Here is a 7,445-nt window from a genome sequence, read left to right as displayed (position 1 = left end):
AGCTGGGACACCAAACTTTGCAAATGCTGGGACACAGGAACGAAAGCTTGTGTAAACAAGAAAACCATTGCTTATCTAATGATAACATTTCACTACTCACTTAATATTCACTGAATCTGGATTACCTTTTACAGTAGGGCTCAAACAAACATTTAATGTGAATTAAAATTATTTTTTATGTTTTTGTACCAACTATACTTTAAGCAATGCATCCAAAGTTAAGGGTGTGGTTAGAAAGGGTAACACAAAACACATATAGACGTTTGTAAGATATTGATTCATTCCAAAATCCAAGAACTTAAAATTTTCCATCATTTTATATTAATATTCCAGTATATCAATTTTAAACAGCTACTATTACTATTAGCATTTAAAGCTCCTTGTGCAAATCTTAATTCCCTGCAGAGAGTATCAGCACAGTTCATGGTTAAAGTTCATGTGCTCATTATTACAATAAACAAAAACTATATGCACTGTATTCCCTCAAATTTGAGAATATACATAACATACATAAGAATATCATGCATTTCAACTGAACAGTCCAGAAGCGAGGCCACCTTTTGAGGTGAATCACGTTCACTTTGAATATAATAAAGTTTGTTTCAAGCCACCAAACTGCTGGGAAATAATCAGCTATTTTGCAGAAATGACCAGTAAGATTTAATTTAACTTAATCATGTCATCTTCCTGAAGGTGCCCAACTGTCATACGGATTTACTTTACATTGCTGTAGTAACGTTACTTAATCCTACCGTTACAATACAAAAACCACCGGGCGCGTCCGCATTACATGTGCTATTCAATGTTTCAAAACCCACCGGCAGCCGTGGTACGGGAAGCGTCACCAAAGCGGGCCTCCGCTGATCTATTTTTGACGGACACCGCGGGCAGCCCGCTTCAACACAGAGCACCTCGAGCGGGCAGAAGCCGGACACAGAAAAAGCAGAGAGGATCCGGTCGATTTTCAAAATAAAACACCCCGCGCAAACTACCGGTAGTAAAAACAGACAAAAGAGAAACTAATTAACTACGTAGCATATTTACACACGGAGAAGCAGATCTAGAAGCACATAAACGAAAGAAAATGACAAAAATCTGAGCAAGTAAACAAAGTCTGGCGGGCTAATCACTTCTGAAACGCTCCCGCTAGGGTTTGAAGTCGCGTGCAGGACCGACCAAAACAGCGTCACGTGACAGAGACGTGCGGGTTTCGGGGTTAAATTTAATGTCTCCAACACATTAAAAACGACAACGTCTGTCAGTAACACCTGCGGTAACTTTAAAATACAAAAGACAACGCTTACTCAGTACCCAGAGTTAATGTCTACCCGCTCATGCAAAGGCAACGGATAGTCCAGCTAACATGAACTTTAGCTAGTTTAGCCAGTTCCCCGTATTAACAAAGTTAACATAACTCTTGATAATTTGAGTGTTTGCTAGTTAATGTTAATTAGCTAACGTTAGCTACCTTAATGCTGCTCGCACAAGGACTTGACATTCACTCGGCCACTACACATTAGCCGTCTGAAATTCGGCATTTGAAGACATAAAACGAGTTAAAGTTCACAGTTAACAGTGATATAAAGTCATTCTAAAATGCTGCTTCTGTTGAAAGGACAAATAATGCGTTTAATAGTCAATTAGGAGACACTTACCGCAGTCCTTCGGCACGAAGAAAATGGCGGCCTGAAATTTCCATTAGACGAGGGGGGTGGGCGGAGCTTTCCAGAGTACGTTTGACACTCCGTAGTTTAACGACGTATATTTTCACCAACACTGGGCGGTATCTTACTCCAGCTGTTGTTGTAATAACTCTGAAGGAGTCAATGTACTTTGACACTGCATATTTAACACTGTAGAATTTACTTTGAGCTAAGGGTAGAGATTAGCACAGTCACGCACACACACAATAGAAAACATTCAGCTCAGATGTACACACAGAGCAAGCAGAGTGACAGTCACCTCAAAAAATGTCTTGCTTTACCTCTCTGTTACTGCCTGTCTGTCTTTTACCCTCTCTCTCTCTCTTTCTTTGTTATTTACTTAAATAAACTGAAATTAACTGCCAAGGACTACAAAAATGGCTGCAGCTGTGGCCCTGGCCTGAGGCTGCCATGGTGACTCTGCTGGTTGCCATGACTACTCACAGACACAGGAGAGGAGAAGGAAGAAATTTTGATTTTTTGCCCTCTGACAGTCCTCGCATTTGGGCTCACTGAGGCAAAACCAAAGCTCACATCAGAAAAAAAAATCAGACAGTGATTGGCAGGAGAAGTTCCCGAACACACTGATGTAATTTTGGTGTCTCTGGAGTAAATATTGTGGAAACTGTGGCGAGTATAAGAAGAGGGTGGATTCAGCTTTCCTCGAAAATCAGCTTCATATTTTGAATGGGAGTTTATTGGCAGTTGGAGCGGGACACTCCTCACTCTGGGTCACGCCATTCAAATTCAGAAAATGTCTCGTCTTAGGCGAGCACATTGTATGAATCAGGACAAGTTCCTCTACAAAAGTGGAAAAAATCTAATGTCTACGATGTAAGATGTGCCCAGGAGCAGCGTGGAAAGAGAAAAATTTCAGTGAATTTCAGACAGCCTCTACCACTCTAGCCTCTGAGGTCTCCCACTCTACGCCGAACATTCCACGCAATACACACCCATTATAAACTCAGAAATTTCACATGATTGATCACGATGATTGACGAGTGATTGATCGAAAAGTATAAAAGATATCAAAAATCTGAATAGAACTTTTATAGAGGACAAATTTACCTACATTTTAAAGTTTAAATGAAGTCTCTAGGTGAAATTTTGCGGGAGGAGTTAGCTTTTGAAAATGCCCCTCAAAAGTGTCAGTTTTTTCGTTTTTTCGCAGTTTCCCATTCATTTCAATGGGACGATTTTCGCAGTTTTTCGCGAATAAATTCGCGAAAAATTCGTGGATTCCTTATAAAAGTAATAGCACACCATTCCCGATAAAGGCGCACGTTTTGATGTAATTTTTGTCGGTGTCGCCCCAAAATTGCGGGGCGAGTTAGAGACCGAAAAAAGGTACGGAAGATGAATAATAATATAGAAGAAACACGCAGAAGAACAATAGTGTCTCGTGGCTTCGCCACGAGACACGACTCCCCATATAGCTTAGAGCTATATGGGGAGTCGTGTCTCGTGCGTAGCCTCGAGTCACTAATAATAACTAGACAATTCCCCTGCGGGAAATCGCGAGAGTGATGCAGTGGCCGCAGCAGTCTGCGATACCATGCTATATTGCTGTGATAGTACGATGCTACGATGCTATGATGATGCTACTATGCCAAGATGCTACTACAATGCTATGATGCTAAGATACTAAGATGCTATGATACTAAGATGCTACAAAGCTAAGATACTATGTTCCTACGATGCTAAAATGCTACAATGCAATTATACTAAGATGCTATGATGCTTTAATGATCACCTGTTCATATAGTCATAATATAATCCTGGTGAAAATATTTGCGACTTACGTTGCAAATAATTTCATGTTTGACTACAAAAAGTAATGGTCAGGTCAAGACAGGTATGAAAGTATTCGCGACTTACGTCGCGAATGTCTTTACTAAGTAGCATGTCTTTACTACCATGAGCAGCAGCTATAACAAAAAGCACAACTCAAATAGTCATTTAAGGCCTGGTTCCTTCTGACTGGATGGGTGTGAGTTTGATGTCATGCAGGGTACAACAAACCAAACAGGATGAGGAGGATGCAGTAGGCCTGGCTGAGAGAGAGAGACACTGAGAAGGGTCGTCCTTTATGCTTCGCCTTCTACAAACTGAAGGGCAGGTACAGGCAGCAGACCCCTCCCAGCTCCACCTGAAAGCCAGCATCAAATAAGGAAGAGAGTGGGAGGGATCTCACTAGGATCCCCAGACAAAGAACGAGCAAATCGTAACAATTGATCGTTAATCATAATAATTTTAACAATAACACTCATTACTCCTACCTGAGCAATAGTTTAACAGTTTACGGCACAGTCTTAGTTAGATAAACAATAATATTAAACTTAACACATCCAGGCTGTAACAAGGAATCAGCGATGAAGTGAAGACCTTCAAATTGTCCTGCGAGTCCAGCTCTTTGTCTCATGTTGGACGTCACTGCAGTCTGTCTGGATCAGCTGGAGGAAAACTATAGGCAGACAAACAGACATGTCAAATAATGTTATGTAACATACTTAATATAACTCTTATGAGTGTTCAACAGCTCATTATTTATTTAATTAAAAACATCATATTATATTAAATTACTCCAATTATATATATACTGTCATTAATGTTGTTGCAAGCCATAAATGTTTCCTACTTTATGTGGTGGAATAATATATTTTTCAGTTTGACACAGTTTAATTTAAAAATATCTTCCCTTTAAATTGTAAAACTTCAACATTATTACTGTGATAAGCACCCGCTAGCAAGGCGGCGAATTAGCCGGCGGCTAACCCCACTAGCCTCCGCGTTAGCTCACGGCGAACTGCCGCGGCTAATTCGTGTTTAACTCCCGCGGGTCCGCGGTTAAATCCCGGTTAGCTAGCGGTTAGTTAGCGGTTAGCTCGAGGCTAACTCCGCGGTTGAGTCCGCGGCGTTAAGGTAGCGGCTAGCTAGCTCCGTTAGCTCCGCTAGCTTGCTAACATACATGAGCTATGCTGGAAGGCTAGTCGTCGGCTAAATCACTGGGCGGCTAGTCGTTAGCGTCTGTTAGCAGTTTAGCTATTCACTGACCTAATAAGATGAAGGAAACGGGTCAGGGATGTTGTGTCAGGAGTTTCAGCAAAGCAGCCAGATATAATTTGTGTTTAAAATAAAGGAAAAGGTCATAATGTCAGGTTCTGGCCCCCTACAGTACTGCAGTAATGGTTTGGGGGGTTTTAATGTTTTGGCAGATCATGTTTTCCACTGAGAGCTCTTTTCCCGCCTCTCGTCCCCAGCAGCTGCGTGTGTGAACGTGTGTAAGCTGGTTGGGGTCTGGTTGTCATGGCTACCAGGGTCAACTGCTCCTGTTCGAATGTCAGTTGGAAGACGGGGAGAGAGAGAGAAAATGCTGAAAAATCGCCTCGAATAGGAAGGACTTGTGGCCAAACCGTATTTCCAATCATTGAACCGACTTAACTTTGGGCATCTTGAGGCTTTCCTGAACGTCTACATATGCAGTTTGTGGGTAAAATGAAGAAATGTGACCTATTAAAGCGATTCAAAGAAAGGTTACGTCTGCTTTCCTCCAGAAATTTCCCTGCCTTTTTAACATGGCAGTCTATGGAGCTGTGGGTGGGTGTTGCTGGCGCATCTTTGTGTCTGACGCCAAAACTATAAGACTTACAGCTTTAGCAGACAAATTTGAGTGAGAAGACAAATTTTCCTACGTTTCTATGTATAAATTATGTCTGTCGTGTGAAATTTGTGGCCACGGGAGCAGTTTCTGTGCAGTTTTTTGACTAACTTTCTTCTCCCCTCCTCACTCTAGCTGATGATGTCATCCACTCTAGCACAAACATTCCGCGCAATACACACCCATTATAAACCCTGAAATTTGAGTAAAAACCTACACAACTCTGAGGCTTCATAGTTTAAAAACGGTAAAAGTTGTCGACAAGTGAAGTGAATCTCTGAAGAGAAGGCAAGAGTACCTACGTTTTAAAGTTTAAATGAAGTCTCTCGGTTAAAGTATGCCAGAGCAGTTCATTGTTGAAAATGTCTGTTGAATTTTTATTTTTTTCGGGCTTCTCCATTCATTTCAATTGGGAAATTTGTCGCAGTTTTTTCGCGACTACGTCGCGAAAAAATCTTGTTTGAAAGAACTGTATAGAAGCACACCGAGTCCGATCGAGACGCACGTTTTGATGTATTTTGACCTGTGTGCGACGAACGGTATTTGAGTTGAAAGGTTTCGAAAATGCGTAGGAAAAAGTTTAATAATAATAATAATAATAAGAAGAAAAAACGTAGTGAAGAACAATAGTTTGCAGTGCTTCGCACTGCAAACTATTGACTCCCATAGCTTTGCTATGAGGGTCAATAGTTTGCATTGCGTAGCACTGCATCACTAATAATAAGAAGAAAAACGTAGTGAAGAACAATAGTTTGCAGTGCTTCACACTGCAAACTATTGACTCCCATAGCTTTGCTATGAGGGTCAATAGTTTGCATTGCGTAGCACTGCATCACTAACTAGAAAATTCCCGCGGAAATTTTTGAAGTGCCGAGTGGGCTGTTGCCGGGGTTCTGTATTGAAAAAGCACACCTCAAATAGCCACAAATGTTAGCAATTAGCATGTCTTTACATGCAGTCAAGCATTAGCCGCTAATGTTAGCAATTAGCATGTCTTTACTACCATGAGCAGCTGGCACGCTGGATGCTCTTGGTAGTAAAGCATTAGCCACTAATGTTAGCAATTAGCATGTCTTTACTAAGTAGCATGTCTTTACTACCATGAGCAGCAGCTATAACAAAAAGCACAACTCAAATAGTCATTTAAGGCCTGGTTCCTACTGACAGGATGGGTGTGAGTTTGATGTCATGCAGGGTACAACAAACCAAACAGGATGAGGAGGATGCAGTAGGCCTGGCTGAGAGAGAGAGACACTGAGAAGGGTCGTCCTTTATGCTTCGCCTTCTACAAACTGAAGGACAGGTACAGGCAGCAGACCCCTCCCAGCTCCACCTGAAAGCCAGCATCAAATAAGGAAGAGAGCGAGACGGATCGTCACACCCCCACCTTTAAGAGGGGTGTCCTCACTAGGATCCCCAGACAAAGAACAGCAAATCGTGATAATTGATCGTTAATCATAATAATTTTAACAATAAAACTCATTACTCCTGCCTGAGCAATAGTTTAACAGTTCACGGCACAGTCTTACAGTTAGAAAAACATCAATATTAAACTTAACACATCCAGGCTGTAACAAGGAATCAGCGATGAAGTGAAGACCTTCAAATTGTCCTGTGAGTCCAGCTCTTCGTCTCACGTTGGACGTCACTGCAGTCTGTCTGGATCAGCTGGAGGAATACTATACGCAGACAAATAGACCTGTCAAATAATGTTATGTAACATACTTAATATAACTCTTATGAGTGTTCAACAGCTCATTATTTATTTAATTAAAAACATCATATATTAAATTACTCCAATTATATATATATACTGTCATTAATGTTGTTGCAAGCCATAAATGTTTCCTACTTTATGTGGTGGAATAATATATTTTTCAGTTTGACACAGTTTAATTTAAAAATATCTTCCCTTTAAATTGTAAAACGTCAACATTATTACTGTGATAAGCTCCCGCGAGCAACGCGGCGAATTAGCCGGCGGCTAACCCCACTAGCCTCCGCATTAGCTCACGGCTAACCACCGCGGCTAATTCGTGTTTAACTCCCGCGGGTCTGCGGTTAAATCCCGGTTAGCTAGCGGT

Source organism: Chelon labrosus (assembly GCF_963514085.1).
Source record: "Chelon labrosus genome assembly, chromosome: 2".
Taxonomy (NCBI): Eukaryota; Metazoa; Chordata; class Actinopteri; order Mugiliformes; family Mugilidae; genus Chelon; species Chelon labrosus.
Note: the sequence above shows the minus strand (reverse complement) of the source record.